The following is a 17,522-nucleotide window of genomic DNA, read 5'->3' as shown; positions in this document are numbered from 1 at the left end:
AACAATAATAACATAATTGGATCATATAACTATCCCTCAACATGCAACAAAGAGTCACTCCAAAGTCACTAATAGCGGAGAACAAACGAAGAGATTATTGTAGGGTACGAAACCACCTCAAAGTTATTCTTTTGGATCGATCTATTCAAGAGTTCGTACTAGAATAACACCTTAAGACACGTATCAACCAGAACCCTAATGTCACCTAGATACTCCAATGTCACCTCAAGTATCCATGGGTGTGATTATACGATATGCATCACACAATCTCAGATTCATCTATCCAACCAACATAAAGTACTTCAAAGAGTGCCCCAAAGTTTCTACCGGAGAGTCAAGACGAAAAGGTGTGCCAACCCCTATGCATAAGTTCACAATCCTACGGAACCCGCAAGTTGATCACCAAAACATACATCAAGTAGATCACGTGAATATCCCATTGTCACCACAGATAAGCACATGCAAGACATGCATCAAGTGTTCTCAAATCCTTAAAGACTCAATCCGATAAGATAACTTCAAAGGGAAAACTCAATCCATTACAAGAGAGTAGAAGGGGAGAAACATCATAAGATCCAACTATAATAGCAAAGCTCGCCATACATCAAGATCGTGTCAAATCAAGAACACGAGAGAGAGAGAGATCAAACACATAGCTACTGTTACATACCCTCAGCCCCGAGGGTGAACTACTCCCTCCTCGTCATGGAGAGCGCCGGGATGATGAAGATGGCCACCGGTGATGGTTTCCCCCTCCGGCAAGGTGCTGGAACAGGGTCCTGATTGGTTTTTGGTGGCTACAGAGGCTTGCGGCGGCGGAACTCCCGATCTAGATTATTTTCCGAAGGTTTCTGTATTTATAGGAGAGGATGGCGTTGATTTCACGTCAGGGGGGTTTCCGTGGTGCCCACGACATAGGGGGGCGCGCCCCCCACCCTCGTGGGGCCCACGGGACTCCCCTCCGGTAGATTTTTGTCCCAGTATTTTTGTATTTTCCAGAAAAATTCTCCGTTGATTTTCATCGCGTTCCGAGAACTTTTATTTCTGCACAAAAACAACACTACAGTAGTTCTACTGAAAACAGCGTTAGCCCGGGTTAGTTCTAATCAAATCATACCAAAATCATATAAAACTATTGTAAACATGGCATGAATACTTCATAAATTATAGATACATTGGAGACGTATCACCCACCAAGGCCCTTTTTCAGCGCCGGCGCTAAAAAACGGCCCAGTCACGCCCCTAGAAGTCTAATTTTCACCGGTTCAGCCCAAATTGGCGCCAGCGGACCCAGGCCGAACCTGTCGCGCTGGGGGCCCCTGGGGCGCCGGGGGAAGCGTTTTTGGCGTGAAAGCCCGGTGGGACCGCCGAGTCAGCGACACTGGCGCATCGTCGTCCTTGTTGCCTCGTTTCCCGCAGGGAATCAATGCCAAGGCTGCCGCCACTACTAGGAAAATGCTTATACATAGAAGTTTAGCTATAGCGTTTGTTTGGGCCCCACGCTACTGGTAATGGGCAGTAGCGCTGGTTACAAAGCACGCTATTGGTATGGCTTAGCAGTAGCCTTGGTTAGCACGGGTCGCGCTGGTGTTGCGTGGGCCGCAGGGCTAGAACGGAAGCCCACTTAGCTGTAGCGTGGCCTGCCCACCAACTCTAGAGCTAGTGGGCTTAGGAGTGCGCCAGCCCATACCCAGTGCTACTACTATACCAAAAGAAAACCCCGCGCGCGGCCCCCAACACCCATCACTTCGATCGATTCCCTCCGCCCACCGCCGCCGCAGTTAGGGTTCGGCCCGCCACCGCCACCGCATGCCACCTCCCGCCGCCGCGGGTAATGCTCCTCCCCCCTCTGCTGCTCCTCCCCCCTCTCGCCGCCCCAATCTGCCGCCACCCGCGTGCTCTCATCGGCCGCCTACCCACCCCCTGCTGCCCCCCAACTCCGCCGGCGCCCCCACTCCCTGATAACCCACAAGTATAGGGGATCAATTGTAGCCTCTTTCAATAAGTAAGAGTGTCGAACCCAACGAGGAGCTAAAGGTAGAACAAATATTCCCTCAAGTTCTATCTACCACCGATACAACTCTACGCACGCTTAACGTTCGCTTTACCTAGAACAAATATGAAACTAGAAGTACTTTGTAGGTGTTGTTGGATAGTTTTGCAAGATAATAAAGAGCACGTAAATAAAAACTAGGGGTTGTTTTAAGTAAAGAAGCAATAAAGTTAGTATAGTGAGTGTGGAGAAGTAGTGGTAGGAGTTGCGAAATTGTCCCTAAGCAATTGACTGCTTTACTAGACCGATAGCAAGTTTTATGTGGGAGAGGCCATTGCTAGCATGTCATCCCTGACTTGGAATTCTATGCACTTATGATTGGAACTATTAGTAAGCATCCGCAACTACTAACGTTCATTAAGGTAAAACCCAACCATAGCATTAAGATATATTGGTCCCCCTTCAATCCCGTATGCATCAATTTCTATGCTAGGTTGAAGCTTCTGTCACTCTTGCCGTCCAATACATAGTCTTATCAACATACAACTAACCCTATGGTGTGATCCACGCGCACGCTCATATGATGGGCACCAAAGGATAGCAACATAACCACAAGAAAATTAAACCAATCATAGCAATTCACAAATTACCGATAGGACAACGAAAATCTACTCAGACATCATAGGATGGCAACACATTATTGGATAATAATATGAAGCATAAAGCACCATGTTCAAGTAGAGGGTACAGCGGGTAGCGGGAGAGTGGACCGCTGTAGATAGATGGGGGAAGGTGATGAAGATGTTGGTGAAGTGAAGAAAATATGCCCTAGAGGCAATAATAAATGTTATTATTTATTTCCTTATATCATGATAAATGTTTATTATTCATGCTAGAATTGTATTAACCGGAAACATGATTCATGTGTGAATACATAGACAAACAGAGTGTCACTAGTATGCCTCTTCTTGACTAGCTCGTTGATCAAAGATGGTTATGTTTCCTAACCATTGACATGAGTTGTCATTTAATTAACGGGATCACATCATTAGGAGAATGATGTGATTGACTTGACCCATTCCGTTAGCTTAGCACTTGATCGTTTAGTATGTTGCTATTGCTTTCTTCATGACTTATACATGTTCCTATGACTATGAGATTATGCAACTCCCGTTTACCGGAGGAACACTTTGTGTGCTACCAAACGTCACAACGTAACTGGGTGATTATAACGGTGCTCTACAGGTGTCTCTGAAGGTACTTCTTGAGTTGGCGTATTTTGAGATTAGGATTTCTCACTCCCATTGTTGGAGAGGTATCTCTGGGCCCTCTCGGTAATGCACATCATTATAAGCCTTGCAAGAAATGTAACTAATGAGTTAGTTGCGGGATGATGCATTGCGAAATGAGTAAAGAGACTTGCCGGTAACGAGATTGAACTAGGTATTGAGATACCGATGATCGAATCTCGGGCAAGTAACATACCGATGACAAAGGGAACAACGTATGTTGTTATGCGGTTCGGCCGATAAAGATCTTCGCAGAATATGTAGGAGCCAATATGGGCATCCAGGTTCCGCTATTGGTTATTGACCACAGAGGTGTCTCGGTCATGTCTACATAGTTCTCGAACCCGTAGGGTCCGCACGCTTAAACGTTCGTTGACGATATAGTATTATACGAGTTATGTATGGTAACCGAATGTTGTGCAGAGTCCCTGATGAGATCTTGGACATCACGAGGAGCTCCGGAATGGTCCGGAGGTAAAGATTTATATATGGGATAGTAGTGTTTGATCTCCGGAAGGGTTCCGGAATTCACCGGAAGGAGTTCCGGATGTCTCCCGAAATGTTTGGGTACGAGAACACTTTATTTGGGCCAAAGGGGAAAGCCCACAAGGTTTTTGGAAAGCGCAAAAGGAAGTTTTGCGGAGTCCATGGGCCAGACGCCAGGGTCCCTGGCGTCTGGGTCCAGACGCCGGGAACCCTAGCGTCTGGCCCTGGAGTCCGAGAAGGACTCTTGCCTTTCGGGTGAAACCGACTTTTTGGTAGCACACAAAGTGTTCTCGCTGAGTATGCACCGTTGCCAAAGTTTGTCGTGCCGAGACACCACGTGATGATCGGGTGTGATAAGCTCAACGTTCATCTACAATGGGTGCAAGCCAGTTTTGCACATGCAGAATACTCGGGTTAAACTTGACGAGCCTAGCATATGCAGATATCGCCTCGGAACACTGAGACCGAAAGGTCGAGCGTGAATCATATAGTAGATATGATCAACATAGTGATGTTCACCATTGAAAACTACTCCATCTCACGTGATGATCGGACATGGTTTAGTTGATATGGATCACATGATCACTTAGATGATTAGAGGGATGTCTATCTAAGTGGGAGTTCTTAAGTAATATGATTAATTGAACTTTAATTTATCGTGAACTTAGTCTTGATAGTATTTGCATAACTATGGTGTAGAACAATAGCTTGCGATGTTGCTCCCCGTTTATTTTTTGATATGTTCCTAGAGAAAAATATGTTGAAAGATGATAGTAGCAATGATGCGGACTTGGTCCGTGATCTGAGGATTATCCTCATTGCTGCACAGAAGTATTATGTCCTTGATGCACCGCTAGGTGACGGACCTATTGCAGGAGTAGATGCAAACGTTATGAACGCTTGACAAAGCTCGGTATGATGACTACTTGATAGTTTAGTGCACCATGCTTTACGGCTTAGAACCGGGAGTTCAAAAATGTTTTGAACGCCACGGAGCATATAAGATGTTCCAAGAGTTGAAATTGGTATTTCATACTCATGTCCATGTCAAGAGGTATGAGAACTCTGACAGTACTTTGCCTACAAGATGGAGGAGAATAGCTCAACCAGTGAGCATGTGCTCAGATTGTCTGGGTACTAAAATTGTTGAATCAAGTGGGAGTTAATCTTCCAGATAAGATAGTAATTGACAAAGTTCTCTAGTCACTATCACAAAGTTACTAGAACTTCGTGATGAACTATAATATGCAAGGGATGACAAAAACGATTCCTGAGCTCTTCGTGATGTTGAAATCAGCGAAGGTAGAAATCCAGAAAAAGCATCAAGTGTTGATGGTTGACAAGACCACTAAGTTTCAAGTAAAAGGGCAAGGGAAAGAAGGGGAACTTCAAGAAGAACGGCAAGCAAGTTGCTGCTCAAGTGAAGAAACCTAAGTCTAGACCTAAGCCTGAGAGTGAGTGCTTCTACTGCAAAGGGACTGGTTACTGGAAGCGGAACTACCCCAAAAATTGGCGAATAAGAAGGATGGCAAAGTGAACAAAGGTATATTTTATATACATGTTATTGATGTGTACTTTACTAGTGTTTATAGCAACCCCTCGGTATTTGATACTAGTTCAGTTGCTAAAGAGTAGTAACTCGAAACAGGAGTTGCAAAATAAACAGAGACTAGTTATGGGCGAAGTGACGATGTGTGTTGGAAATGTTTCCAAGGTTGATAAGATCACCATCGCATACTCCCTCTACCTTCGGGATTAATATTGGAAATGAATAAATGTTATTTGTTGTTTGCGTTGAGCATGAATATGATTCGATCATGTTTATTGCAATACGGTTATTCATTTAAGTCAAATAATAATTGTTGTTCTGTTTACATGAATAAAACCTTTTATGGTCTTACATCCAATGTAAATGGTTTATTGAATCTCGATCGTAGTGATACACATATTCATAATATTGATGCCAAAAGATGCAAAGTTGATAATCATAGTGCAACATATTTGTGCACTGCCGTTTAGGTCATATTGGTGTAAAGCGCATGAAGAAACTCCATGCTGATGGGCTTTTGGAATCACTTGATTATGAATCACTTGATGCTTGCGAAACATGCCTCATGGGCAAGATGACTAAAACTCTGTTCTCCGGAACAATGGAGCAAGCAACTGACTTATTGAAAATAATACATACTGATGTATGCAATCCAATGAGTGTTGCGGCTCGTGGCGGGTATCATTATTTTCTGACCTTCACAGATGATTTAAGGAGATATGAGTATATCTACTTAATGAAACCTGAGTCTGAAACATTTGAAAAGTTCAAAGAATTTCAGAGTGAAGTGGAGAATCATCGTAACAATAAAATAAAGTTTCTACGATCTGATCGCGGAGGCAAATATTTGAGTTACGAGTTTGGTCTTCAATTAAAACAATGTGGAATAGTTTCACAAACTCATGCCACCTAGAACACCACAGCGTAATGGTGTGTCTGAACGTCGTAACCGCACTTTATTAGATATAGTGCGATCTATGATGTTTCTTACTGATTTACCACTATCGTTTTTGGATTATGCATTAGAGACAGCTGCATTCACGTTAAATAGGGCACCATCTAAATCCGTTGAGATGACACCGTATGAACTATGGTTTCGCAAGAAACCTAAGCTGTCATTTCTTAAAGTTTGGGGTTGCGATGCTTATGTGAAAAACTTTCATCCTGATAAGCTCGAACCCAAATCGGAGAAGTGCGTCTTCATAGATACCCAAAAGAAACGTTTGGGTACACCTTCTATCACAGATCCGAAGGCAAGACATTTGTTGCTAAGAATGGATCCTTTCTAGAGAAGGAGTTTCTCTCGAAAGAAGTGAGTGGGAGGAAAGTAGAAACTTGATGAGGTAGTTGTACCTTCTCTTGAATTGGAAAGAAGTTCATCACAGAAATCAGTTCCAGTGATGTCTACACCAATTAGTGAGGAAGCTAATGATAATGATCATGAAACTTCAGATCAAGTTACTACCGAACCCCATAGGTCAACCAGAGTACGTTCCGCAGCAGATTGGTACGGTAATCCTGTTCTGGAGGTCATGTTATTTGACCATAATGAACCTACGAACTATGAGAAAGCGATGATGAGCCCAGATTCTGCGAAATGGCTTGAGGCCATGAAATCTGAGATGGGATCCATGTATGAAAACAAAATATGGACTTTGGTGGACTTGCCCGATGATCGGCGAGCCATAGAGAATAAATGGATCTTCAAGAGGAAGATGGACGCTGATAGTAGTGTTACTATCTACAAAACTCGAATTGTCACGAAAGGTTTTTCGACAAGTTCAAAGTGTTGAATACGATGATATTTTCTCACTCGTATCGATGCTTAAGTCTGTCCGAATCATGTTAGCAATTGTCGCATTTTATGAAATCTGGCAAATGGATGTCAAAACTGCATTCCTTAATGGATTTATTAAAGAAGAGTTGTATATGATGCAACCAGAAGGTTTTGTCAATCCTAAAGGTGCTAACAAAGTGTGCAAGCTCTAGCAATCCATCTATGGACTGGTGCAAGCATCTCGGAGTTCGAATATACACTTTGATAGTGTGATCAAAGCATATGGTTTTATACAGACTTGCGGTGAAGCATGTATTTACAAGAAAGTGAGTGGGAGCACTACAGCATTTCTGATAAGTATATGTGAGTGACATATTGTTGATCGGAAATGATGTAGAATTTTCTGGAAAGCATAAAGAAGTATTTGAAAGGTGTTTTTCAAAGAAATACCTCGGTGAAGCTGCTTACACACTGAGCATCAAGATCTATAGAGATAGATCAAGACGCTTGATAAGATTTTTCAATGAGTACATACCTTGACAAGATTTTGAAGTTGTTCAAAATGGAACAGTCAAAGAAGGAGTTCTTGCCTGTGTTACAAGGTATGAAGTTGAGTAAAGACTCAAAACCCTACCACGGCAGAAGAGAGAGAGAGAATGAAAGTCATTCCCTATGCCTCAACCATAGGTTCTATAAAGTATGCCATGCTGTGTACCAGACCTATTGTATACCCTTCCCTGAGTTTGGCAAGGGAGTACAATAGTGATCTAGTAGTAGATCACTGGACATTGGTCAAAATTATCCTTAGAGGACTAAGGAAATATTTCTCGGTTATGGAGGTGATAAAGAGTTCGTCGTAAAGAGTTACTTCGATGCAAGCTTTGACACCGATCTGGATGACTCTGAGTCTTGATTTGGATACATATTTAAAGTGGGAGCAATTAGCTAGAGTAGCACAGTGCAGAGCATTGTAGACATAGAAATTTGCAAAATACATACGGATCAGAATGTGTCAGACCCGTTGACTAAACTTCTCTCATAAGCAAAACATGATCACACCTTAGTACTCTTTGGGTGTTAATCACATAGTGATGTGAACTAGATTATTGACTCTAGTAAACCCTTTGGGTATTAGTCACATGGTGATGTGAACTAATCACATAAAGATATGAACTATTGGTGTTGAATCACATGACGATGTGAACTAGATTATTGAATCTAGTGCAAGTGGGAGACTGAAGGAAATATGCCCTAGAGGCAATAATAAATGTTATTATTTATTTCCTTATATCATGATAAATGTTTATTATTCATGCTAGAATTGTATTAACCGAAAACATGATACATGTGTGAATACATAGACAAACAGTGTCACTAGTATGCCTCTACTTGACTAGCTCGTTGATCAAAGATGGTTGTGTTTCCTAACCATAGACATGAGTTGTCATTTAATTAACGGGATCACATCATTAGGAGAATGATGTGATTGACTTGAGCCATTCTGTTAGCTTAGCACTTGATCATTTAGTATGTTGCTATTGCTTTCTTCATGACTTATACATGTTCCTATGACTATGAGATTATGCAACTCCCGTTTACCGGAGGAACACTTTGTGTGCTACCAAACGTCACAACGTAACTGGGTGATTATAAAGGTGCTCTACAGGTGTCTCCAAAGGTACTTGTTGAGTTGGCGTATTTCGAGATTAGGATTTGTCACTCCGATTGCCGGAGAGGTATCTCTGGGCCCTCTCGGTAATGCACATCACTATAAGCCTTGCAAGCAATGTGACTAATGAGTTAGTTGCGGGATGATGCATTGCAGAACGAGTAAAGAGACTTGCCGGTAACGAGATTGAACTAGGTATTGAGATACCGACGATCGAATCTCTGGCAAGTAACATACCGATGACAAAGGGAACAACGTATGTTGTTATGCGGTTCGACCGATAAAGATCTTCATAGAATATGTAGGAGCCAATATGGGCATCCAGGTTCCGCTATTGGTTATTGACCAGAGAGGTGTATCGGTCATGTCTACATAGTTCTCGAACCCGTAGGGTCCGCACGCTTAAACGTTCGTTGACGATATAGTATTATACGAGTTATGTATGTTGGTAACCGAATATTTGTTCGGAGTCCCTGATGAGATCTTGGACATGACGAGGAGCTCCGGAATGGTCCGGAGGTAAAGATTGATATATGGGATAGTAGTGTTTGATCTCGGGAAAGGTTCCGGAATTCACCGGAAGGAGTTCCGGATGTCTCCCGAAATGTTTGGGTACGAGAACACTTTATTTGGGCCAAAGGGGAAAGCCCACAAGGTTTTTGGAAAGCGCAAAAGGAAGTTTTACGGAGTCCCGGGGCCAGACGCCAGAGTCCTTGGCGTCTGGGTCCAGACGCCGGGAACCCTGGCGTCTGGCCCTGGAGTCCGAGAAGGACTCTTGCCTTTCGGGTGAAACCGACTTTAAGGAGGCTTTTCCTCCAAGTTTCGACCCCAAGGATCAACATATAAATAGAGGGGTAGGGCTAGCACCCAATACACATCAAGAAACACCAAGCCGTGTGCCGGCAACCCTAACCCCTCTAGTTGATCCTCTGTCATAGTTTTCGTAGTGCTTAGGCGAAGCCCTACGGAGATTGTTCTTCACCAACACCGTCACCACGCTGTTGTGCTGCCGGAACTCATCTACTACTTCGCCCCTCTTGCTGGATCAAGAAGGCGAGGACGTCATCGAGCTGAACGTGTGCTGAACGCGGAGGTGTCGTACGTTCGGTAATTGATCGGGACGGATCGTGAAGGTGTACGACTACATCAACCGCGTTGATAAACGCTTCCGCTTTCGGTCTACGAGGATACGTAGACACACTCTCCCATCTCGTTGCTATGCATCACCATGATCTTGCGTGTGCGTAGGTGGAAATTTTTGAAATTTCTACGTTACCCAACATGAAGATCATGGAGGTGTTGGTGTAGATCGTCGTCGCACGATGATGGCCTTGGTGGCACTCCGGCGCCACCGGAAGCGAGGGGGAGAGAGGCCCCCTCCTTATCCTTCTTCCTTGGCCTTCTCCCTAGGTGGGAGAAGGGTTCTCCCTTTGGTCCTTGGTCTCCATGGCATGGGAGGGGCGAGAGCCCCTCCGAGATTGGATCTGTCTCTCTGTCTCCCTCTGTTTCTGCGTTCCAGATTCTGGCCCTTCACCGTTTCTTAAATTCCCGGAGATCCGTAACTCCGATTGGGCTGAAATTTTAATACAATTTGTATCCAGATATTGTCTTTCTTGCGGCGAAAGAAGGGCACCAACCGCCTTACGGGGTGGCCACAAGGGTCAGGGGCGCGCCCACCCCCCTGGGGCGCGCCCTCCTGCCTCGTGGCCCCCTCGGGCATTGTCTCACGTTGATTCTTCTTCCCGAAAATTCTCCGTAAGCTTTTATCCCATTTGGACTTTGTTCGATATGGATTTTCTGCGAAACAAAAAACATGCAACAAACAGGAACTAGCACTGGGCACTGGATCAATATGTTAGTCCCAAAAATAGTATAAAAAGTTGCCAAAAGTATATGAAAGTTGTATAATATTGGCATGGAACAACCAAAAATTATAGAGACGATGATCAACATCCCCAAGCTTAATTCCTGCTCGTCCTCGAGGAGGTAAATGATAAAAAAGATAATTTTTTATGTGGAATGCTACCTAGCATAATCTTGATCATCTAATCCAATCATGGCATGAATATTAAGACACGAGTGATTCAAAGCAATAGTCTATCATTTGACATTAAGACAATAATACTTCAAGCATACCAATAAAGTAATTATGTATTCTCAAAATAACATGGCCAAAGAAAGTTCATCCCTACAAAATCATATAGTTTGGTTATGCTCCATCTTTGTCACACAAAATGTTCAAATCATGCACAACCCCGATGACAAGCCAAGCAATTGTTTCATACTTTAGTATTCTCAAAAAAATTCAACTTTCACGCAATACATGAGCGCGAGCCATGGACATACCACTATAGGTGGAATGGAATATGATGGTAGAGGTTTTGTGGAGAAGACAAAAAGGAAGAAAGTCTCACATCGACGCGGCTAATCAACGGGCTATGGAGATGCCCATCAATTGATGTCAATGCGAGGAGTAGCGATCGCCATGAAACGGATGCACTAAGAGCTATAAGTGTATTAAAGCTCAAACTGAAAACCAAGTGGGTGTGCATCCAACTTGCTTGCTCATGAAGACCTCGGGCATTTGAGGAAGCCCATCATCGGAATATACAAGCCAAGTTCTATAATGGAAATTCCCACTAGTATATGAATGTGATAACTCAAGAGACTCTCTATATGAAGAACATGGTGCTACTCTGAAGCACAAGTGTGGTAAAAGGATAGTAATATTGTCCCTTCTATCTTTTTCTCTCAATTTTTTTTCTTTTTTTCTTTTTTTTGTAGGCTTCTTTGGCCTCTCTCTCTTTTTTTTTGGGGGGGGGGGCTTCTTTGGCCACTTTTATTTTGATAACCTCACATGGGACAATGTTCTAATAATGATCATCAGACTTTTATTTACTTACAACTCGATGTCTTAGAAAAAAGTATGACTCTATATGAATGCCTCCGGTAGTGTATCGGGATGTGCAATGATCTAGCATAGCAATGACATCAAAAAACGGACAAGCCATGAAAACATCATGCTAGCTATCGTACGATCATGCAAAGCAATATGACAATGAATGCTCAAGTCATGTATATGATGATGACGGAAGTTGCATGGCAATATATCTCGGAATGGCTATGGAAAGGCCATGATAGGTAGGTATGGTGGCTGTTTTGAGGAAGATATAAGGAGGCTTATGTGTGATAGAGCGTATCGTATCACGGGGCTTGGATGCACCGGAGAAGTTTGCACCGACTCTCGAGGTGAGAAAGGGCAATGCACGATACCGAAGAGGCTAGCAATGATGGACGGTGAGAGTGCGTATAATCCATGGACTCAACATTAGTCATAAAGAACTCACATACTTATTGCAAAAATCTACAAGTCATCAAAACAAAGCACTACGCGCATGCTCCTAGGGGGATAGATTGGTAGAAAAAGATCATCGCTCGTCCCCGACCGCCACTCATAAGGAAGACAATCAAAAAAACACCTCATGCTTCAAATTTGTTACACAACGGTTACCATACGTGCATGCTACGGGACTTGCAAACCTCAACACAAGTATTTCTAAAATTCACAACTACCCACTAGCATGACTCTAATATCACCACCTTTATATCACAAAACTATTGCAAGGAATCCAACATATCATATTCAGTGATCTACAAGTTTTATGTAGGATTTTATGACTAACCATGTGAATGACCAATTCATGTCATCTCTCTAAATAGATATAAGTGAAGCAAGAGAGTTTAATCCTTTCTTCAAAAGATATTCCCGCGAAACAAATATAAGTGAAGCAAAAGAGCATTCTACAAATGGCGGTTTTCTATGTGTAGGGAAACAGGCAATCCAAACTACAAATGATATAAGTGAAGCACATGAAGCGTTCTATAAAGCCATACTCAAAAGATATAAGTGAAGTGCAAAGAGCACTCTATAAATCAACCAAGGACTATCTCATACCAGCATGGTGCATAAAAGAAAAATGAAAAATAAACGCAAAAGACGCTCCAAGATTTGCACATATCATGTGAACGAAACGAATCCGAAAACATACCGATACTTGTTGAAGAAAGATGGGATGCCTTCCGGGGCATCCCCAAGCATAGACGCTTGAGTATCCTTGAATATTTACTTGGGGTGCCTTGGGCATCCCCAAGCTTGAGCTCTTGTCTCTCCTCCTTCTCCTCATATCGAGACCTCCTCGATCTTCGAACACTTCATCCACACAAAACTTCATAGAAAGTTCGGTAAGATCCATTAGTATAATAAAGCAAATCACTACTCTAAGTACTTTTGAAAACCAATTTATATTTTGTTTTTAAATTGTAGCTACTGTAATATAACTTTTTCCTGGCTTAATCCACTGGTAGAAATCGATAGTTTCATCCAAACAAGCAAACAATGCATCAAAAACAGAATCTGTCTTAAACAGGACAGTCTGTAGTAATCTGAACATTCACCATACCTCTGGTACTACAAAAATTCTGAAACAATTACAAAAAATAAAACAATTGTATAGAAAGACAGTGCAAAAAGTTTCAGAACCGCTTGACGTTCCAGTAAAAATGTAAAATCGCGCACTACAGCCAAAGTTTCTGTTTTGCACCGCACAAACCAACAAGCAATCTAAACATCCTAAAGGCAAACCTTGGCACATTATTTTTATAATACAATGGAATTGTACAAGGGGATAATTATTTCTGTTGAAAAGTTTCTGTAATTAAGATTCACAAAGTTTCCGTGAGCATGAACAAAGTTCAAGGAGCTCCCCCACTTCAACAATGCTTGTGCCCTTCATCGTTTCTTAAATTCCCGGAGATCCGTAACTCCAATTGGGCTGAAATTTTAACACGATTTGTATCCAGATATTGGCTTTCTTGCCGCGAAAGATGGGCACCAACCGCCTTACGGGGTGGCCACGAGGGTCAGGGGCGCGCCCACCCTCTAGGGCGCGCCCTCCTGCCTCGTGGCCCCCTCGGGCATTATCTCGCATTGATTCTTCTTCCCGAAAATCACATATATTTCAAAAAAATTCTCCGTAAGTTTTTATCCCGTTTGGACTCCGTTTGATATGGATTTTCTACGAAACAAAAAACATGCAACAAACAGGAACTGGCACTGGGCACTGGATCAATATGTTAGTCCCAAAAATAGTATAAAAAGTTGCCAAAAGTATATGAAAGTTGTATAATATTGGCATGGAACAATAAAAAATTATAGACACGACGGAGACGTATCACTCCCCCTTCTGCCCCCAACTCCGCCGCCGCCCCCACTCCGATGACGGGGCCGTGGAGGGGGACGCGCTGGCCAGGGTGACTTCCACGTAGGGGTTGCCAGGGCCATTGCTGGCCACCGTGACGACGACGGCCGTGGAGTGCAGTGATGAAAGAGACGGTGAGAGCCCCCTTCTGCCCCCCAACTCGCCGCCCTCACTGTCCTCACTGTCCGACGAGAGAGACGTTGAGAGCCCCGCTCCTCAGACCCATGTATTACATCACTCCCTAGTCGTTGTAGGTTAGGGTAGATATGAAGTACTGTGGTAGGTTATGCTAGCATTAGAGTTTATCAGTGAACATAGGATGTGGTAGATCAGATGCTAGTGGCACAGTTTTGGTAGTAAGCTAGGTTTTGCTTGTCGGCAATGATGATGTTCTTGTTGTGGTAGATGCACATGCTTTTCATGTCGGTTTCGATGCTAGTATGGTACTATGTTGAGCTTCATGACTAGTCGATGCTAGTTTGCGATGTTGGTTTGCATGTTGAGCTTGGTGATCATCCCATGCTAGGTTGCTACATGTGGTTGTTAGATCCATTGATCTTGTTTAATTAGTACTGATGTTAGCTTGTTGACCGATCCAAGTTTTTAGGGATTATAGCTAGCATACCAATGTTGTGCTTTAGTTGTGGTTTTTGTGTTCCTTACAGTAGTTGTTTTTTGAAGCTATATTGAAGTTGGTGTACCGTTGTTTTTTGATTGGGTTAATTCCAGCATCTCTAGATCCTACGTACTGTTAGTATCACATATAAACCTGAATATATTCAGCTTGGCTTGTGTTGAGATATCTTGTGGTTCAGTTTAGGTTAGATGGCATAACACATTTGTGTGGTTTGGTCTGGTTTAGTTTTCTTAAATTTGTCACGTGGGTTCATGTTGGGTATGGTTAAGTTACCCAACCATGCATGTTGCCAGATTTAATCACATAGGAACCTCATATCATCTTATATGTTACTAGATCTTTGGATTATAATTGTCCATCATATGGCAGTTCTTGTTATACGTGATCACACTGCAGAATCTAATAAATTTTGAAATTTTGTTTTGTTTTCTATATGCACAAGATAAACAACAAAGATTGAAAACAGTAGCATGGCAGTTCTTGTTATACGTAATGTCTGTTGCTAACCTCATATCATCTTATATGTTAATTTTAGTTACTAAGCCTGAATATTCTGTTTTCCGATTAAGATCCATGCATCGAGAACTTTATGTTACTATTTTTCTCTCTAATGAAGTGGATCGTTCATCCTTGCTCATATTGCTTTAGGAAAATGGCCTCACAACCACCACCACCATATCGACTGTGCAAGTCAAGGTGCGCCAGCAGCCTTGCAACTGGCACGCTGTTCGGCATCTACTTCCAGCAGAGTTTTCTTCATGCAGCGGTAACAAATTATATGAAACTTGTAACAACTATTTTTTTACTGTTATTGGCATTAATGCATTAATGCATTGTGTCATTTTGCTTTTTTTACACAGATCATCCCATGCAATGTGAGGTTGAAATTCAACAAGCTGACTGGAGACACTGTGACCTTTGAGGCTCCGGGGGCCCCTACACTATGGAGGTCGAGAAAGGACGCAATATGTCACAGATTGGAGGAGATGGATGGCTCCGTTTCCTCGCCCGCATGGGTATCACTGGTGTTGAGTTGATCAGCTTCTCCTTCAGAGTAGAAAGACCCAAGCTGGTTGCCATTTATGTCAACACGGAGGAAGATGATGAAGGTAGTGAGGACCCACTTGATGAAGATGATGAGGACCCACTTGATGAAGCCATCTATGCTCAAACAATGAGGGTGAGCGAGGAGGAGGTGTGCAACCTATGGGACATAATTCCGCCACGTGCTGACTTTGTCGGGGTGCCATTCGTGACCCGCCTGACAAGTACCATGGTTGATCGGCTTGTCATGGTATGTTATACTTACTATAGTAATTTGATGATATATATGCTTTATTGTTATACTTACAAATGCAAATTATTCGATGATATGCTTAGTGAATCCGATGATATGCTTCGTGTAGAGTCCAATGATATGCTGTGTGGAAGCTAGCCGATGATATGCTTTAGTGTAGAGTCCGATGACATGCTTATTAGTATAGAATCCAAGGAATTGTTAATAGTGTAGATAATCCATACTTATTAGTAGAATTCATGCTTAGTGGAAATGTAGTACTATGTCTTTTGATAGTGTAGAAATCTATACTTAGTAAACATATATTTGCAAGAGTATGTGCGAGGCTACTTATTAATTGATATGTTTTTCTTATTCCAAAATCTTCAAAGAGCCTATTTGTGAGTTGTGGTATCGATCCTGACGAACAAGGCTCAGCTAGAATACGCTTTACCGCAAGGGGCTCCGTCACCACCTGTGCGTACGTCCTGGACACCACGGTCGCACACACTTAAGCTCGGTTGGGTGGAAGAGCTTCCTCGTTGGCAAGAATCTTCGTGTTGGACAGGCCATCCTAATTACTATCAGGAACACCCACCGCCAAGGCTTCAGGATCATGATCGTCGTCGATATCATGTAGAACTATATATGTGTGGATGTATGACTACCTGGTAGAACTGCTATATATGTTTGGCTGTATGACTACCTAGTACTACTTATCATATGACTATGATGATTATTAGCTAGTGTTGGTGGTGATGACTATGATGCAAGAGTTTTTTATTAATATGATGATGATGTTGATCATGAGGATTTATTTGGTGGTGATGACTTCACTTATTTTTCAATGAATATGCTGTTTAAACAGACTAGTTCATGATGAGTTGTTATTGGTTAAAATATATATTTGTTTAAACATGTACAGTGCCAAAATGCAGAAAAATATAAATTTTAGCAGTGGCGCGGGCTAAAAGCTTACCAGCAGCGCTCATTTACCAGTAGCGCGCCTCAGAAAAGCGCTACTAGTATCTGAAAATACCAGAGCGTTGGGTGTAACAAGTGCTACTGATAGCTCAAATACCAGCACTGCTAGTAAGCTTTTCCCTTGTAGTCGCCGATCAGCCGTCCGCTGATTCCCCACGGGCGGCGCAGTTATGGCCCGGCGACTCGCCGTCCCCCTCCCGCCACGCGTACACACAGGTCTGCCGCCCCCCGACAGCTATAAAAAGCCGCCCCTCCTTGCTGGTGGATGCACACTCCTTCGCCCCGCAGTCCATCTTTCCCTTATCGCCTGCGCCCCGTTCCGCCTCTCTCCCCCCGCTACCGGCCTCCGACGGGTGAATGTTTCCACGGCGACGCTGCGGCGGCCAACGGCTTCGGCCGCCGCACCCTACACGAGTGGGAGGCGCACCTCTTCCATGAGGCCAACTACCCGGCACCGCTGACAAGCGCACGCCGGGGAGGTGGAGGCTCAGCGCCAGAGGTGTCCCAGTACCCCCGTGGCCCGAGCTGACCACCCCGACCACTTCCACGGCGAGATCGAGCGCGTTCGGGCCTTCCTACCAGAGGAGGTGTGCAACTACCCGGA

This window comes from Triticum aestivum, chromosome 1D (assembly GCF_018294505.1).
Source record: "Triticum aestivum cultivar Chinese Spring chromosome 1D, IWGSC CS RefSeq v2.1, whole genome shotgun sequence".
Lineage (NCBI taxonomy): Eukaryota > Viridiplantae > Streptophyta > Magnoliopsida > Poales > Poaceae > Triticum > Triticum aestivum.
Note: the sequence above shows the minus strand (reverse complement) of the source record.